General features: G+C 46.2%; 1 protein-coding gene and 1 pseudogene across 7 annotated transcripts in view; one reads left to right on the top strand and one right to left on the bottom strand.

The window, feature by feature from the left end:
• Nucleotides 1–4,789: 4,789 nt before the first annotated feature.
• Tanc1 (tetratricopeptide repeat, ankyrin repeat and coiled-coil containing 1) overlaps nucleotides 4,790–17,854 on the top strand; it is a 230,642-nt gene continuing 217,577 nt past the window's right edge. For all 7 annotated transcript variants that reach the window (XM_048425771.3, XM_048425773.3, XM_048425772.3 and 4 more), the window contains exon 1: nucleotides 4,790–4,916. The gene's annotated coding sequence lies outside the window, so the exon portion shown is untranslated. The remainder of the gene's footprint in view (nucleotides 4,917–17,854) is intronic.
• Nucleotides 13,325–16,175, bottom strand: LOC125394884 (single-stranded DNA-binding protein, mitochondrial pseudogene; annotated as a pseudogene).

The following is a 17,854-nucleotide window of genomic DNA, read 5'->3' on the forward strand; positions in this document are numbered from 1 at the left end:
AATTCCGTTTCTGTCTTCAGATCATTTCACAATCAGAAGATTTGAATAAATCTATTTTTATATGTGGCAGATAATGTGTACTCCCATAAAACCGCACTGGATAGCTGAGGCAGGAGGATCTGAAGATCAAGACCAGTTTAGATACACAGCAGCTGCAGCAGCAACAGTAACAACCCAATTATTCACACTGTCTGTTACTCTAAGCTAGACTTTTCCAGGATTTCAACTATACCCACAGTCTTTAAAAAGTTTCATTACTGGGATATTTGGTTGCACTGTGACACTCTGAGACTACTAGCAAAGTTAAACCTTGAATCAAAAAAAGTTTTATTTCATTCATTCATTCATTCATTCATTCACAGAGACCAGTCTTGGAGAAGTGGCTCTCTCCTTTACTCTGTTGGTCCCAGGGATCCAGCTCAGGTTACTAGGCTTGGTGGCAGATGTCTTTACCAGCTGAGCCATCTTTCCAGCTCCATCCCCATATCTTATAATGCAATGTGAAACCCTCAATCTATTTCTCCTACTTTCATCCCTCACTGGATTTCTTATCCATTTAAATAGCTCACTGTGTTGGATGAGTTCCTACAGTATTGGCAGGCCATGGATTTGGCCTGTGAGTGGTGTCTATGTCCAACAACTCCTTTAACAGCCTGGCTAACTGAGCGCAGCCGTGGATTTCTGAACCCCTGGACGAATGTCCGCCATCAGCCCATATGACCATGGTGTTAGCAAAGACGTGAGACTATGCGTCATTGCACATACAGGGACTGTATAGGGGCAGTGAATTTCATTGTTTTTCCTAAATGATGTCCAACTATGCCCAATTTATTTTATTATTCCTCATGTCCTTATTTTTTTTCTCAAAATGTTAAAAAGCAGAGGAGGAATAAACAAACCAAAAGAAAAGAATGAATTCTGCAACTATTGAAAGACCCTCAAAGAAAGGAGAAGTGTGTGCTTAAGTTTGGATTTCTTACCTTATCTTATTAATTTTTAAAATTTCATCTGGCGTTTAAGCTTAAACTTATAAACTCTTTACTTCTTACAGTGTGGCCTCTACTACACATTCCCATAATAAACGCTGGCTATGACCCTAAATTAGGCTTGCTTTAAAATAGAGCTACTCAGGAATCTGACCAAGGGGGAGAAATACAGCAACACTCATGAGGCACATTCTTTTCTCATGCCTTCCTCAGTCTATTGCCCTGGGCAGTAAACTGTGTGGTAAAATAACCAGTTTCATAGTTGCTCTTTTCTTTCAGTCTGCTGAGAAAAGCTACATTGTTGGCAGAGTGCCAGAAAATTTCCACACGCAACCCAGGAGATCACATGTATATATGAGGAATGTATGTGGTTCAGAGTATCTGTACAATCCACGGTTCCCTCTTCCTCCTTCAGTTGTTAGAAACACACAAGGAATTAGGGAACTTTTGTTTATTTATTTAGTTTTTTTTTGGTTTTCAAGACAGGGTTTCTCTGTAGCTTTGGAGCCTGTCCTGGAACTAACTCTTGTAGACCAGGCTGGCCTCGAACTCACAGAGATCCTCCTGGCTCTATGTACTGAGTGATGGGATTAAAGGCATGTACCACCACTACCACCTGGCCTAGACAAGGAATTAGGGAACTTTTAAAATTGGCTTAGTGGAGAGCCCCAAGAAAAGCAAGTGGTGATTTGTGAGCCTCTGTTGCCCCAGAAAATACAAGTTGCCTAATAACTAGCTAAAAGCACCTTTTATTACTTTTTTAAGGGAAAAGCAGATAGCTTTCAAAGCATGAAAAGTCATTGTTCGAACTTGTGCTCTGCTAATACTTTACATATTAAGAAGAGACTTTTAAAAATTTAACTTTTTTATTGAGTCTTTGGAAGTTTCACATCATGCACCCCAATTCCGCTCATCTCCCAGTCTCTTTATATCCCCCCTTCATCTCTGCTGCACCCCCTCACAAAAGAAAACAAAACAAAGCAAGCAAGCAAACGAAATAAAAAAAAAACAACCCCCCTCCAAACAAACCAAAACGACAACAGAAAAATCTCTTTGATTCCCCTTCTTTCCTGCCTCTCCAATACCTCTCCATTCATCCTGGTAGCATTGTATATCTCTTTGTCCCGTCAGCTTTATTGGCACATTCATGACAATGATTCACTCACTGGTCTGGTTCAAGGCCTCTGGTTCCTGGTGCACCATCCTCACTGGATTCTCACCAGAGCTCCTCTGGGATATCTTGTGACTGTCCCAAGCCCTGGAGATCTTGTGTATCATTGCTTCAGGAGCTCCAGCGGGTCCTAGACAGGGTAGATGCTAGGGTGGGTCAACCCAAGATCAGGTGGGCCTGGGTGGTAGCCAAGCTGGTCATCCAGACCACTGGGGCCACACACCGGCAGGAGGAGTAGGCTCCCCCATATGCATGCCCTGAGGTTGGTTCACCTTCACTTGTGGTGAAGGATGGGGGCCCTCTCTCCTGAGTGCAGGGGTCAGCTCAAGAGACTTCTTAAGAAGTCTGAGAAGAGATTCTGGTCGTCCTTACACAACAGCTTGTCATGTGCCTCCCCACATTTTTTTTTTTTTATTCTCACCCATGATTTTTTTCTTTACTCTGTTGTACGTTGGATCCTAACTTTTCCAACACGTATCACTTTCACTCACAGGTTAAGACAGATTTGATGTTCTCAGTACAATGTTCTGTATATAATGTAATGGTTTAGAGCAGGAGATCGGGTTGTGCTTAATAACGTAGTTCAGGTTATGTAAACACCACCAGAAGTAGGCGAAACAGGGCCCTCTGTGTACAAATATCACATTGCTAGCTCCCTGCCTGTGTAGAATGTTAAGCACCCCTACCCAGGCAGTGATGAGATTGCTTCATGGGTGCCCTTGACTTCTGAAACTATAAAACCAAGCCCTTTTCAACCCGAAATAAAGGTGATGCAAGAAATTAGTATATTTACTTTCTGTGATTGCTCTCTTTGCTACTTGGTCAAGTCTGAGTGGAGAGGGGAAGAAACTTGATCGTCTCCAAGGCTCTTTAAGCAATTTCATTAAAGTTTGAGAAGAGTCGAGGATAGCCCAAGAGGAAGGCGCAAAACAGTATGAATTGCACCCGTCACCTACCCATTTTGCCCACGACGGACAAGCCAGAGGCAGGAAGTTGTACCTGTTTATTTCTTCAGGAGTTTCTCATCCATCTTAGGATTTCAGACTGGACTGATTGCTGAGTTTATGTCTTTATCTTATCTTATTGTTGCCGGCTGCCTTTGTGATCTGTGGTTGATAGTGGCCACTCTTACACACTGTATTTCAAGAGAAGTTCATCAAACATCACCCTGGTTTTTATCAACCAGGCACGTCAGCGCGGGGAAGGCTGTCCAGAACTTCTCCGGCTTCCCAAGCTACGTTCTTGCTTGCTTTGAATATTCATGTCCTGCTTTGCTTGAGGAAAGGCTGAGATAGTGTTGCTGCTTAAATATAAATATGGTGATAATCAGGCCTTTGAATGTACGAGTGAAAAATATCCAGCCCATTTTGGTCATCTTTTATTTATTATAGAGAGACGGCGTGGCCTTTTGCTTCCTGCCGCTTTTCACAGGAACTTTAAATATGAACACCATTTCTGCTGTTATCTTCATGCTGGGAAGCTCTACGTGAGGTTGAAGTTTTTATAGGGAAAATTGTTTAAAACACAGTTGTCTTTAAAGGCGGGTTTGCCACAGCAAAGGTTAGGAGTTGCCCATAAAGCCATTTATAGCGCCTTCTGTATTCTTCCCTCTGTGCACACGGATGGGCGGCCTGTGCTCAATTCCTTTTGGAATTTCTACTTGATCCTTCTGCAAAGAAAGGGGGTCCAAAGGGCTTTGGGAATAGAGTGGGTTGAGTCTCCTTCCATGTAAACTGACTGCCTGGATTCCTGGGAGGTTCCGGAGGACCCATCTATCCTATGCCATTCTTGGCTTTCTGTTTGTTGGGAATAACAAAACATTTTGGAAACTAGGGAGTTCAATTTACTGCCACCAGCCTACATAATAATAGCATCTTTGTCTGTTCCCCCTCCAGGACTCCTCCTCCTGACAAGGAAGCTATGCGCTGGCCAGTGGACTTAGCCCAGACCCGCATCGCCAGTCACAGAGTTGGAGGAGGCGGTGGACTCCCCGACCCTGGGCAGTCACTGACCCCGCGAGCACCCCCAATTCACTTTTGCAATAGGTGCAGTGGGTGAGATTTACTGTCCATCTCCTTTAGTTCATTTTGGAACCAGAAAGTGTGTTTGTTTGCGTATAGTTAAGAGAGGGGAAGAAAAGCCAACAAAGCCACCCTAAGGCACCCGCGGAAACTTCAGCTTGGCTAATTGCTCCCATATGTCCTCCTCCGATGCTTTTAGTGAGCAGTGTAGACCGAAGGCCGGGTCACTTTACGGATTTTAAAACGGTTGAAAAAAAAGAGGGGGGGCGACTAACCGCACTTCTGGTCCTGTCCCACAGGCAGACGCCTAGGCGGAGCCCCCAGGGGAGCAACCTTCTCCAGGGAAGCTTGGCTTCCCGCAGGGAACAGACTGGGAGAGGAGGGGCGGAGGCGCTGGGCAGAAAGTTCGCGTGCCGCGCCCCAGCGGGTCGCAGAGCCCCGGCAGCTTCAGGCGGGAGGGGCGCGGGAGGCGCAGCCCCAGCGGGCGCGCACAAGGAAGGTGCCTTCCGGAACACGCGCAAGGGCGGGGACTCGCGCTGCCAATGAGGTCCCGGTGTGGGCCGAGCGAGGCGGGGGGACGGGCCCGAGCGCTGCCTCCGCGGTGGCAGCTGCGGGAGCCCGGCTCGGGAGCCGCCGCAGGAGCCGCCGCCGCCACCGCCGAGCGCTCAGCCCGCCGCGCCCCGAGGCCCGGCCCCCCGGGGTGGGAACCGCGTCGGAGGCTGGAAACTTTCCTGGCAGGTAAACTCCAATCTGCCCGGCCATCGCTGCGGGCCTCCGGGCGTCCGCAGCCCCGGGTCAGTGGCCGGAGATGGCGGGGAGGAAGGGTCCCGGGGAGGCAGCCCGGGAAATGAGAGCGAGGCTGGTGGGAAAGTTTCGGGACGCCCCCGCCCCCCCCTCCGCCGCTCACAACTGGAGCTTTCCGGGAATAGGCGCGGGCAAGCCGGGCACTCTCGGCCTCGGGCTAGGCGCTGCCGGGGAGTCGGTGCAGGCCGTTTCCTGTGCGCCGGGAGGAACGGGTTGCAGCAGAGCCGGGCCGGGGGGACACCGGGATCACGCGGCGCGCGGACTTTCCCAGCCGTCCCTCCTCCGCCTCCTCTGTCCCTTGGCTAGACAGGGCCTGGGCTGCGCAGGGCACCTGGGGTGGGGGTGGGTGTCGTGCGGGCGGGCCGGGCATGTGGCACCGCGGGGTTTCGAGTGTCGCGGTGCGCGGGTCGCGAAGTTGGCGAGCGAACTTCAGCGGGGGGGGGGGGCGGAATCGTGTTGTCCGCTGTGGTCTTGAAAGTGAGTGCTTCGCTCCTGCAGGCTGCGACTCGCATATGCACGCGAATTTCTTTCCGTGGTGGTGGCGGTGGTGGGGTGATGATTTGGGATCAGTCCTTGAGGATTTTTCTGTTAGTGCCAGCTAAGTGGAGGGCAGTGTCAAGATTTCGAGTCCCCTTGTCCTTGGGTGATGAATGATTACTTTGGAGGCATTATGAAGATTCAGGTTCTTCCTGGAGGACTTTTGGGTGTGTGTTGGGGGGGCCCCCCCCCGAGCCAGGCTCGGCGCGGTTCTTTCCGGAACGGCTGGCGGGGAAGGAAGCCCTGGGCATTGTGTAGCGTGTTTGCTGACAGCAAGATCTCTGGACTGGCGTTCCCAAAACTTACTTGACTAATTGTGTAGAGGCTCCGGGAGGAAATGCGGCCGTGGCCAGGTAGAAGCGCGGCGCCGCGGCCGAGGGCGGTGGACGTCGGGCTGTGACAGTCTTCTTCAGGCTGCCTAGGCTTCTGCTTGGGAGCCCCAGACCTTTGTGCCTGGAGTACTGTGGGACTCGTCTCAGTGTTACATTTCTTGCGGAGTGAACTCAGGGAGACGAGGAGGGTACCTTCATCTTGAACTTGACCCCAGAAGTAGCGTCCCAGCGGGTTAAAAGGTAAAGGCAAGCTGAGCCTTAACCTGGGAAGGAGCTCGGATGCCGCTGGCTCCTGGTTCAAAATCTTTTAGGAAGGGCTCAGGGCGACCGAGGTCGCGAACTCTAGAAATGCCAGACTCATCAGACTGAAGTTAGTGTGCTGGGGGGAGGGAAGGAGAAACCTGGTTGGCTGGCACAGGGAGTTGGTTTTTCTTTGTGGTGAAAAAGAAGGGAGCTTGCATCTCTACTTTCACCAGATCCGCTACTCCCCTTCACCCCACTCCCCCCCTTCCTGGGTCATCCTTTTCCTGCCAGGCTGGCACTCCTGGGGTGGGGGAGGGAGGACGCGAAGAAAGCAGTTGTGAAGCTTCTGTGGGCAGCCCGGAGGTATTTCAGATCTGCTACTAGGAAGATTCCTGGATTTTAACAGCTGCTTCTTGATTGCTGGGAATGAAAGAATTTATGAGCGCCTGTGAGGTGCTCATTATGGTGGCGGTTCTGAGTGTTGTGCTCATCTGGGTACTTAAAGAGCTCACAGGGACTTCCCTACAATCTGCAAAGTTTGTCAGCCAGGATGCTTGTGGGTGTCAGTCAGAAAGCATCATAAATAGATCCTGGTGCTTTTACAATGAAAAGTACGCCTAGTAAGGAGAAATTTCGTATCTGACGTTGCTGAGACGCTTTCCTGGAGATTTCTTCTTACCTGCCAAGTCGATGTGTCGAGGCCTCCCAGCTCCTGTGATTCGACAGCAAGGGATGGGAAATAGTGTCCTTGATTTTGTTGTAGCCAGGGAAGTCCAGAAATAAGTGTAAGGTCACTTGCATGTTCCTGGTGCCACAAACTTGACTTTTGTTGGAACTCAAAGTATTGGTTTTCCTGCTCTTTTGGTTGAACCACCAGAATGCCTCAATTATCATAATTCATGTTCGTCGTAGAGCTGAAACATCACTGATTCATAGTCAGCCCTTTTCTGCTTTCCATAACAGCCAGAAGGACATTCTGTCTCTTTAACCACATACAATTTATTTGATGCCATAGTGGGGTTTTGGTGCTGGGTGATTGAGGGCACAATTTTAGAGACAATGGAATTACTTTGACTACATCATCCATTTTTAGACAACTTCTTTTCTGGGTTGCTGATTAATTCTTTATCTCCCAGAGAACATTAAAAACCCTGTCCCTCGGCTAGTAGAGCTGTAATCCATATTATAATGAGGCTTGCCAGCATAGCTGGGAGGGAGGTAGGTCTGTTTCCACCAGGCACTTAAAACTCAATAGTAAAGATTTTGTTTCTGTTCGGTCGAGAATTTCCTAGTTAGAAAAACGCGTTTATGTTCTTGTCCAACACACATGAGGCCTTGTTGGGGGAGGGGTGTGGAGAACAAACTTTTATTTTTATTATGGAACCGTTAATTTACTTACACATATACTGCGACACATATGCTGGAGTCTCCAGCATGGTCTCCAGAATGGTCTCGTTCTTAACTTGTTTGTTGTTTATTATTTTGAGATAGGGTCTCCCCATATAGTCCTGGCTGTCCTGGAACTCACTACATAGACCAGGCTGCCCTTGGACTCAGCAGAGATCTGCCTGCCTGCCTCTGCCTCCTAAGTGCTGAGATGAAAGGCGTGCACCGCTGAGCTTGACTCTGAATGTCTTCTGGAGACTTCTGGTTGTAAAACTCCCTCTCCCCAGCCCCGCTTACAGAAGCATTTGCTCCCCAGGGCTTGTAAGCCTTTCTGGGCTTTGGTTTCCTTAAGGATCATCTCCAAAGGGGAATCACATTGCAACTTTGTGACTGCGAGAGTTGGGGCAGTCTAGGAATTTTGGAGCCTGTGTTGTAAATCAGGACAGTGTAACCACAAGTATAAAGAGCTCCAATACACATTCTTTCCCTAAATCTCTCAGTTGAGTCACCCAGGTTGCTGGATATCACCTGTGGTGGCTTTGAACTTGAGCCCCGCAGGTCCCTGTTGTCTTGTTCCTTTCCCTGTATTTCCCTTTATCCATGTGAATTCACTAACGCCTGACAGACAGAACGTATGGCAGCTTCTTACAGAGTTTCATTTATGGTTGTGTTTTGGTTTGAGAAGCCCAGGGTCTGAGGTTTGATATCTCTGCTTGATATGAAGGCTTAAACACCATTCTCTAGTAATGATAACTGATCATTTTCCTAGGAGAGTTCCAGAAAATCACGTCCCTCTAATCAATCATTTGTTTACTTTCAATTTCTTTTTCTTTCTTCCTTTTTTTTTTAAATCAAGTAGTCTTCAGGGTCTACCGTGATTCATATTCCAGATATGTCTTGGTGATAGCATTCCTTGCGGAAATCCCTTCTCACATGAACGTCCTTTTAAAAACAAGGGTGAACACACCCTTTGCCTTTTGTAACTCTAAAGCCTGGCTGAATATCCCTGGCTTGGAGTCACGTGCCCTTCCTATTGAGTACATAGATCGATTCTGTAGCGCTTTCTATGCTATGTACGTCTCTTTTCATGGTTAAATGGTGAAGCAGTCGGAGGGTACAGTGACCCATTTTCCCCGTTGGCCTACTGGGTTTCTGCCTGCCCGTTTAAGGAGTACGAAGTGCAGCCGGACCCTCAGTCGGGAAGCTGGTCACTGCCCAGCAGAGACCAGATTTTTACTTTACAGCTTTTATTTGATTTATTATTTGATCTCTGTGTGTGCACACATGAGTGTGCATGCCATGTTGTGTGTGTGTGTGTGTGTGTGTGTGTGTGTGTGTGTGTGTAGGTCAGTAGACAACTTCTGGAGGTACTTTTCTCCTGCTGTGGTTCTGGGAATTGAACTCAGGTTGTTGGTCTCACCCAGAAGCCCTTTGGCCCATTGAGGCATCTCGGTGGCTCCATATAAGGCCTTTTATGATTGAGCAACTTGTCCATAGAAAACATTTATTTATGTGTTGCTTTTGACAGAAGGTCTTACTGTGTAGCCCAGTCTGGCTTCAAACTATGCTCTCCCTTCTGTGTGCTGAGATTACAGAAATGGGGTACAACTTGTGGCTTCATAGTCTGCTTTTAAAACTTACTTTCGGAGGACTGTCTTTGCAGAATATTAAGTAGTGGGGTTTAAGCTCAAAGGAAGATATGTCAGTATCTGTTCACTGACTGGTAAATCTGACATTGTTGCCCTGTCCCTGGGGAACGAAAGCAGAAACACCATGAAGCAGTGTTTTCCAGTAAAGTTGGAAGGCGGTCAGTAAAGGGAACAGGAATAGAAAATGGTTCTTCTTCCGTGAAGAAGGTTCTTAGAAGCATTACCTTGTGAAAGGCGTTCTGGTCTTGTTTGCTGTGCTGTTGGTCAGTTGTCTCTGTAGCGTGAGTAATGTCTTTAAGGGCTTCTCTGAGTGTGGGTGATCAAGGAGAATGTCCTGGAAAGAAGCCTCCCATAGAGAGAAATGCCAAGGGCAAAAAAAATGTTGCAGTGACAGGACATAGACCATGGATTTCGGCATGGATTTTGCTGTACTGTAACACGAGAGAACTTCTTAGTCCCGAAGCTTCCCAGCCACTATTCATTGTAGGTAGGCTTGAACCCCGACTGTTCAGCCGCTTAACATAGAGCCGCAGTGACTCAACGCCTTCCTTGCCTTGCTCAGTGTACCTAGGGTCATACACCTGTGGTGGATTTGCTTATTTTTATTATTTGCTTATCTGAGGGGTGGAGAGAGTGGAAGAAATAGTTAACTGGTGCATGGCCCTTTTGCACCAAGGAGGTACTGAAGCGAAATGGGACATTATATTACATATAGCTTTGAAGGCATGAAAGATGCCATGCAAATAAAGTTGTATATATTGCATTGTGCAGTTTAGAGTCAGTATGTGATCATGCGATACACTTTTTCTTGTCATACATGCGTTCTCTGTGTTGAACATTCTTTGGTTCTGTTTTAATGACTAGTTACTAAATCCATTGCATAGGTTATCATAACCAGGTACTCCATTTTGACCTTTGATGTCTTTGGACAGAAATCTCCCTTGAGACTGTTGGCGCTCTTTGTCCCAGATAGGATGCATGTATTATTAAGTCACTGTGGCCTAGCTTAGCCTTTGGCTCCGTGGTGGCTCCAAAACCTCATAGCATCAAGAAGCCGCCTCTTTGCCTTTAGTGCCAACCTGAGAAAAGTGTGAAAGAACCCAGATTGGCCAAAGAAGAGTTCCAGTTGGCAGGCCCCATTAAACTCACAAGATGGAACCGTGGGCGACAGTGTCCCACAGAGGAGGTTATTGTGGATGGAAGAGGCAGGGAAGAAGAAAAAAGAGAGCTGCCCAGCACAGCCTAGATTTCTAGAGGTGGTATTGGCTGGGCTTAAAAACATACCCAAGTGGCAAAAGCATGTCAACATTCTTAATGTCTTTATGACGTATGCTCCTGTAGTCTGGAAAGCATAGACTTGTCCACATTCTCCAGGGATTAAGTCTCTGTGCGTATAGCCATTTGTGTAAGGGGGTATTGAATTACTTCTAAGAACTTAGGGCTGGTCATGGCTCCCACAGTCTCTTATGATCCGCTCTCAGTGCCAGGCTTTGCTCTAAATTCCTTGAGATTCATAACATCAATTATTGATGTTTATTGAGTACTTGCTGATGTGGAACTAGATGAGTGAATTTTTTTTTAAAAAAAAATCCATGGAAACGAAAGAGTAGTTCCTCTCTCATTGTCCTGCACACACCCTGACAGTTCTGCGTGCAGCAACATTCTGTGTCCTGGCCTCCCTTGCTTCTTGTGAAATAGACCAACCACCACCATTTATTTATTTTTAATGAGAACTGGCCTCAGTTGGATGGTTATTCTGACGAGGCTTAGGTTCATTCATGATTCACTGGCATGGGTGCTGAGCATGGGGTGGTGGTGGTGGGGGCACCGCATTATTTCCTACCACAATTCTGCCTTTTTGTTTGTTTTTTTTGAGACAGGGTTTCTCTGTGTAGCCCTGGCTGTCCTGGAACTCACTCTGTGAGTTCTAGGCTGGCCTTGAACGCAGAGATCCTCCTACCTCTGCCTCCAGAGTGTTGGGATTAAAGACCTGTGCCATCGCTGCCCCACCAACACAATTCTGCTTTTGATTACTTTTCAATTGACCACATCTTCATGGATAAGCTGGGTGTGTCTCCTGCTCTAGGGAGAGAAGCTTGCTTGCGTCAAGGTACTTTACTATGGCTGCCCGTGCTGTCAGTGACTGATTAATGCAGGTTTGTGACGCCAGTATGGCTTGCTTATCTGCAGCATTACATGAGGCTTGGAGTGGTCTAGCACCGTACAAAGGCTGAAGCAACCGAAAACCACAGTGGCTTCTCAGCTGCCCTAGAGCTCCCCTGACTTCTAACCTCTCTGAGGAAAATAGTTTTTATTATTGTATAAGACAGTGATTACCAAAGCAGAATGTGCCATACAATCTAGTATGGGAGAGAAGGAAATAGCGGAGCTTTTCCGAGGAGAAAAAAACAAAAACAAAAAACAAACCAAAACAGTTTTACTAACATTCATATATGGGTACGCCCTGCCTGTCAGTCTGCTCAGTCAGACTGACACTTGGGTTGTGGGAGGAGCATTTTGCTCCTAGTGGAGCTGACTGGTGCCCTCCTTGCTGTTCTTGCCTCAGATCATTGGTTCTCAACCTCCCTAGTGCTGTAATCCTTTAACACAGTTCCTCATGTTGTGGTGACCCCCAACCATAACATTATTTCGTTGCTACTTCAAACTGTAATTTTGCTACTGTTATGCATCATAATGTAAATATTGGATATCTGAGATGCAACTCCTGCGAAAGGGTCATTTGACCCCAAAAGGATTGCAGCCCATGGGCTGAGAACCACTGCCTTAGATGAACTCTATCCATTTACATAGATTTATGGTTTATATTATCTATTTTTAATTAAACTGGCTCCCACAGAGAAGGAAGCAACTTTAAAAGGTTCTTGCAAAAAAAAAAAGAAAAGAAAAAGAAAATGTGTGAGAAAATGCCAATGGCACACAGTTGGAGTAAAAATAATGATAAGGTATGAAGGCTAAGAACTTACTGCACAGTGGTTGGGAAGCTGGCTTTGATAGGTTGGCATGAGATTTGCATATCTATATTAATAAAAAATAAACTAAAATACTGATTGATTCTAAGCCTTATTAGATTCTTGGGAGCAGCCATATGTTATACTCTTCTTCACATGTGGAATCCAGTCACTCTTACATGCACGTACATAAACAAATGCGCACGTGGATACGGTATAACATGTAGAAAAGAGAACGAGAAAGGCTAAATATTGGGTGAGGAAGGACAGAGCGCAGGTAATAGGTACAAGTTAGGGAAGAGGGTTTAAAGTTAATTGTTTTTCCAGTTCTCACTCTGTCATAGATTGTTTGGTGGTGGTGGTTTAAGTACATAAAAATATATCCGATAGTTAAAGTATACAATTCAGTGTGAGCCCCAAAGCTTCCGTTCTGGATGGCCACTCAGACTGGATGGAAGTTCATTGCTCCGTGTGTGGTAGGACACACTTTTAATCCCAGCATCTGGGAAGCAGAGACAGGCAGATCTCTGTGAGTTTGAGGCCAACCTGGTGTACAGAGTGAGTTCCAGGATAGCCAGAGCTGTGTAGAGAGACCCTGTCTCAAAGACCTGCCCTCTACTACCCTCCCCCGCAAATTCATTGAGATGTATAGACTTTGGGTCTGGTTAATTCTGGTGTGCAATGATTTTTTTTTTAATTTGCAACTGTTTTTGTTTTTCAAGACAAGGTTTTTCTGTGTGGCCCTGGCTGTCCTGGAACTCGCTCTGTAGACCAGGCTGGCCTTGATCTCAGATCCACCTGCCTCTGCCTTTGGTAAGACACTTCCTTTCTCTTCTCCAAACTGAAAATTACATCACCCTTAAGACACAGCTCAAAGAAAGTGATTTCTCATGAAGATTTCCCCTCTCTGTTTTCCACAGTAATCTTCCTGGCACATGCCTGTGCATTTCTTAAGATGGTTTTCTCATTTTGGCTTTCATGATTAAGTTGTTCACCTGTTTGCCCTGCCCTGATGGGTTGTAAGGTTTTTGACGGTAGGGGTCTTGCCTTGCATTAGTCTCTTAAAAAAAATTATTTGCTTCTGCTTTGGAATAAAGAGACAGGTAGAGAATCTATTTTTAATTTTTTTATATAAAATGTTTTTAATGGTTATCTTTAAACTATAGACTATATATGATTTGGAAAGAAGACAGTTCCAAACAACAATCAAGGAAGAACCGTCGATTCTATGCCTTTCCTTTTGTCTGGTCACTCAGAAATATCTGAGTGTCATCAGCTGTGATGGCCGCTGCTTGCCGCCTCATGGTATTTTACCCATATGTTCACCGCAGTCTACTTTCCCTCCCACGGATATGTGAGCCCCCTTTTCACACAGTGATGTGCCACATTCCTGGGGCCTGGTCAGAACACTGATATTCTGTACCGTCTATTGACTGTCTATTGACTGACGTCACCCGTTTGGAATACTTCTCTTTCCCCTGATCACCACATTTCATTTGTTGCCAGAGAAAATATCGTGACTGGGGTTTTCCCTCCACCGCCTCACGACAGGGTCCTGACCTGCTCACCCACATAGCTTAACATGAGTCAGAGATCATTCAAGAACCAGACTGCTGGCTGCATCAGACTCATCTTACAAACTGATGAACGACCTGTAACAAAGGTCTTCGAAACACGGCTGCAGTTTTTCTTACAATCTAATCTTTAGACTTTTCCTGACGTGCAGCATACCCTGCCCCATCTTTAAATTAAAAAAAAGATGTATTTATTTTTTCTACTTATGGGTGTTTCACCCGCATGTACATCCCTTTCATGTCTGGTGCCTGTGGAGGTCAGAAGAGGGTTTTGGATCCCCTGGAACTGGAGTTACAGACGGTTGTGAGCTACCTTGTGGGGGTGCTGGGAATTGAACTTGGATCCTCCGCAAGAATAAGAGCTCCTTACTTGTTGGGCTGTTTCTCCAGCTCCAGAACCCACATGTATTTAAATGTTGCTGTGCACCAAGTGCTCTGGGTGGTTCTCCCACTTCCAGAGCTTAGAAACCTCCGAAGACCAGAGAGCTGTGCAGACGCTGCGACAGAGCTGGGAAGGAGCCAGGACGCAAACCGAAATCACTGATGTTCCAAAGTCCCATACGTGTGTGTGTGTGTGTGTGTGTGTGTGTGTGTGTGTGTGTGTGCATTGAAAATAAAGACCGAGTATCTTCTTGGAGTACACTATAGGTTGTCATATGTATACACCATGTAATATTTCCACAGTGAGACGAACACGCTCAGTGCCCATACTACCTTGCCTCTGTGAATCTGACATTCTTTGTTTTCCATGATGCATGCAACGCTAGTAAACACTTTTTTACATAAAAATAGCCATTCTAATATATATGAAGTGTTTGTTCTATTGTGGTTTGATTGCTCAAAGGTCTTTAGTCTGCTCTCAAAAGTCCTTAGTTACCCAGTGTGCTGCTGTCCTGTGGGAATATTGACAGGAGCCAACAGCGGAAGGCTCGGTGGATTGGTGGAATAGAAACGTCATTGGGCAGTCCTAGGTAGGTACCCAGTGGATTAGAGATGAAGAACTTTTGGTAGTTTTGAAAAATTAAAAATGCATTTAGGGGTGTGTGTGCATGTGTGTGTGTTGCCCACGCCGCTGTACATGGATGGAGATCAAAGGACAGTCTATGGGAGTTGTTTCTTTCCTTCCTGTGGGCAGACAGGAGTCATGCTGCAGTTGTCAGAGTGTATGGAAGTTCATTGCTCCATGTGTGGTAGGACACACTTTTAATCCCAGCATTTGGGAAGCAAATTTCCACCTTTGGCAAGCTGCTTTTCACCTTTATCTGCTGAGCGGTCCCATTAGCCCGAGTTTTCTTTTTCTTCAAACAAAGTCTCATGCACCCCAAACTGGCCTCAGACTCAATAAGTAGGTGAAGCTAGACTTGAACTCCTGATCTCTTCGTCTCCAACTTTTCAGTGGCGGGATTACAGGCATGTGCCGCCGTGGATCGCTGATGCTCAGGAAGACCTAAATGCCTGTGAGTGGTTAGGAGTCATCTGTAATTACTACCGAGCGGAGTCCTGGGAGACGGTCCTGTGTGCTACTGTGATGCTGGCCAGAGCTTTCCTGTTGGGAATGATGGACTCTACACTGCTCAGCTGACATTCCTGACATAGGAAGGCTAATTGAGGGTTGACAGGCAGTCTGCTTTCAAGCTGAGCGCTCTGCTGGATACTTTGTGCAGCTGTGATGAAAAACAGATTCCTCCAGAGTTTTGAGGGTCAAATGACAGAGTATATACAAAAGTGTTTGGAACATTATAAATGGCCTCCTATAGGCAGGGGAAGCATAACATCTGATTCTTGTGGTGTTGACTTGTGTCTCATATTTCTGCTAGCCATTTCTGTTTTCTTTGGCGCACATTTCCGTACATTTTAAAGGATAGCATATCCTACGTAGTACGGGGTGTAGTTTCTCTTGAAGAATTATAGATAGTAGTTGATAGTGGCTGTAAAACATTTAACTGTGGAGTGGGTGGGGATGGTGTGTGATCAGGTGATGCTCTGGAAGTTTAGTTAGTCAAGCATTGGAAGGACCTGCTTATAAGTGGTATGCTGCAGCATCAAGATGGAAGTCAGGGCTTTAGGTAAGGGATGGTACTAATAGACGTTTGATTTTAGGGGTATCTTAATCTCCTCCCTGGAGAGGTGTTGGTATTCCTTTGAAATATCTCAACATAGATTAAAACTGAAAAGTTAAGTGAAGTTTGATGGTCTGGATGAGTTTGAAATTGTTCTTCTGTGGATTAAAAGGAAATGGATGAGAATGAAGTAAAATTTAACTTCACGGGAGGGCAAGTTTGCAGTGGATTGTAGTATTGTAGAGATTTACAAATCAAAACATGTCAGAGACATAGTATAATTATAGATGCAGGAGACACAGAAGCCACAGGTAGCCCTCAGATTGTCGACATGCACGTTTGATTTGATTGATTGGTTTGTTTGTGTTGCAGGGGCCGGTTTTGCAGCCCAGGCTAGCCTGAGACTCACTGTCCTCTAGTTTCAGGTCGCTCACTGGCTGCATCGCAGCTGGGGCTATTTCTAGCTGCCGTGTCTGATGTTCTTAACTTGAATGTGACTTAAGACAACCTTCCCACAAGGTGATTTGTCTAAACAAATAGCAGTTCCCAAAGTGGGTTCCATGAAAAATTAATTTTCAGGAAACCGCAGGGCACCGCAGAGGGAAAAGGGTTCTGTAGTTAAGTACAAAATGCAAAAATCTGAGTTAAGCAAAGCATACCAAGTGTGTGTGTATGTGTGTTCGTGCACGTGTGTGTGCACATGTGGTGTGCACACATGTGTGCATGTGTTCACATGTGTGTGGCTGTGCATGTAAATATGTATAGAGGCCTGAAGCTGATGTTGAGTGTGGAATTAGTTATGTTCTATTGCTGTGATGAAATCTGTCCAAGGTGACTTGAAACAGGAAGGCTTTAATTGGGCTCACAGTTCCAGAGTTAGAGGCCATGGTGGTGAAGCAAAAGCCTGGTCGCAGGAACCAGCCGATTGCTCTCACATCTCAAGCAAGAGGATGTGCTTGAGATCATTGAGGCTTTTGAAGCCTTTAAGTCTGCCCTTCTGACACCCTTCCTCCACCAAGACCACACCTCCCAGTTCTTCACCAATAGGTCCACCAACTGGGGCCCAAGCCGGCAAGCATATGAACCTATGGTGGCTGTTCTCACTCTAACCACCACAGGTGTCTTCTTCCATCACTCCGTTTTAGTTACTTAGGGTCTCTCGCTGAACCTAGTACTTGCCGGTTCAGAGGAGTCCAGCTAGCAAGCTTGCCCCTTGAAATCCCCTGTGTCTGTCTCCCGAGTGATGGGATTTGCAGGAGGCCACCATGCCTACCTGGTTTCTCGAAACTCCAGTATTCAAGCTTGTGTGGCAAGTTTTGAGTAGTCTTCTCAGCCCCAAACTGAAGGCGTAAGTCACAAACAATCCCACACCAGTTTTGAATTATGATCAATAGAATGGTTATTTATTCAAAGGGGAAAAAACTTACAGATTACCGTCCCAAACAACAGCCCCTCTGCGCAATCAGGAAAGGAGTCTAGGAGCCAGAAGCGGAGCCTGAAGCCAGAGAGTGGAGGACAGCCGCTGCTTTTTTAGAGAGAGAGACCACGCCCCAATGGGCTGGTATCTCAGCGGCTATTGGCTGAAGGAGCGGAAGGAGCTCTGCAGCACCAAACCAGGTCTTTTTTAAAATGTCAAAACTTTTTAACACTCTGGTCTTATTCTCTTTCTAGATCTCTTAGAGGGCAAATAGAGAATTCATTGTTTTGCAGATGCATGGAGCAGTAGGTATTTTTTGCAGAGCATATTTTGTCTACAGAACATTGCTGGTTGAATAGTTTGTTAGTATTTTAAAGCAGATCCAACATGCCTTTAATCCCAGCTCTTGGGAGGCAGAGGCAGGTGGATCCCTGTGAGTTCAAGGCCAGCCTGGTCCACAGAATGAGTTCCAGGACAGCCAGAGTTGCTATACAGAGAAACCCTCTCTCAAAAAACCAACAAACAGATGTGTAATTTTGCTTCACAAACTTTGGTATACATTTCTAACTAAGGACTAAAAATCACTACTTCATTGTCACGTAAAATTAACAATAATCTCTCAGTATTATCTTATTGTCCCCTGGATGCCATTTATTAACATTTATTTTTCTTTGTACCAAGAGTGAATCAAATATTTGCATTTTA

This window comes from Myodes glareolus, chromosome 21 (genome assembly GCF_982192425.1).
Source record: "Myodes glareolus chromosome 21, mMyoGla1.1, whole genome shotgun sequence".
Taxonomy (NCBI): Eukaryota; Metazoa; Chordata; class Mammalia; order Rodentia; family Cricetidae; genus Myodes; species Myodes glareolus.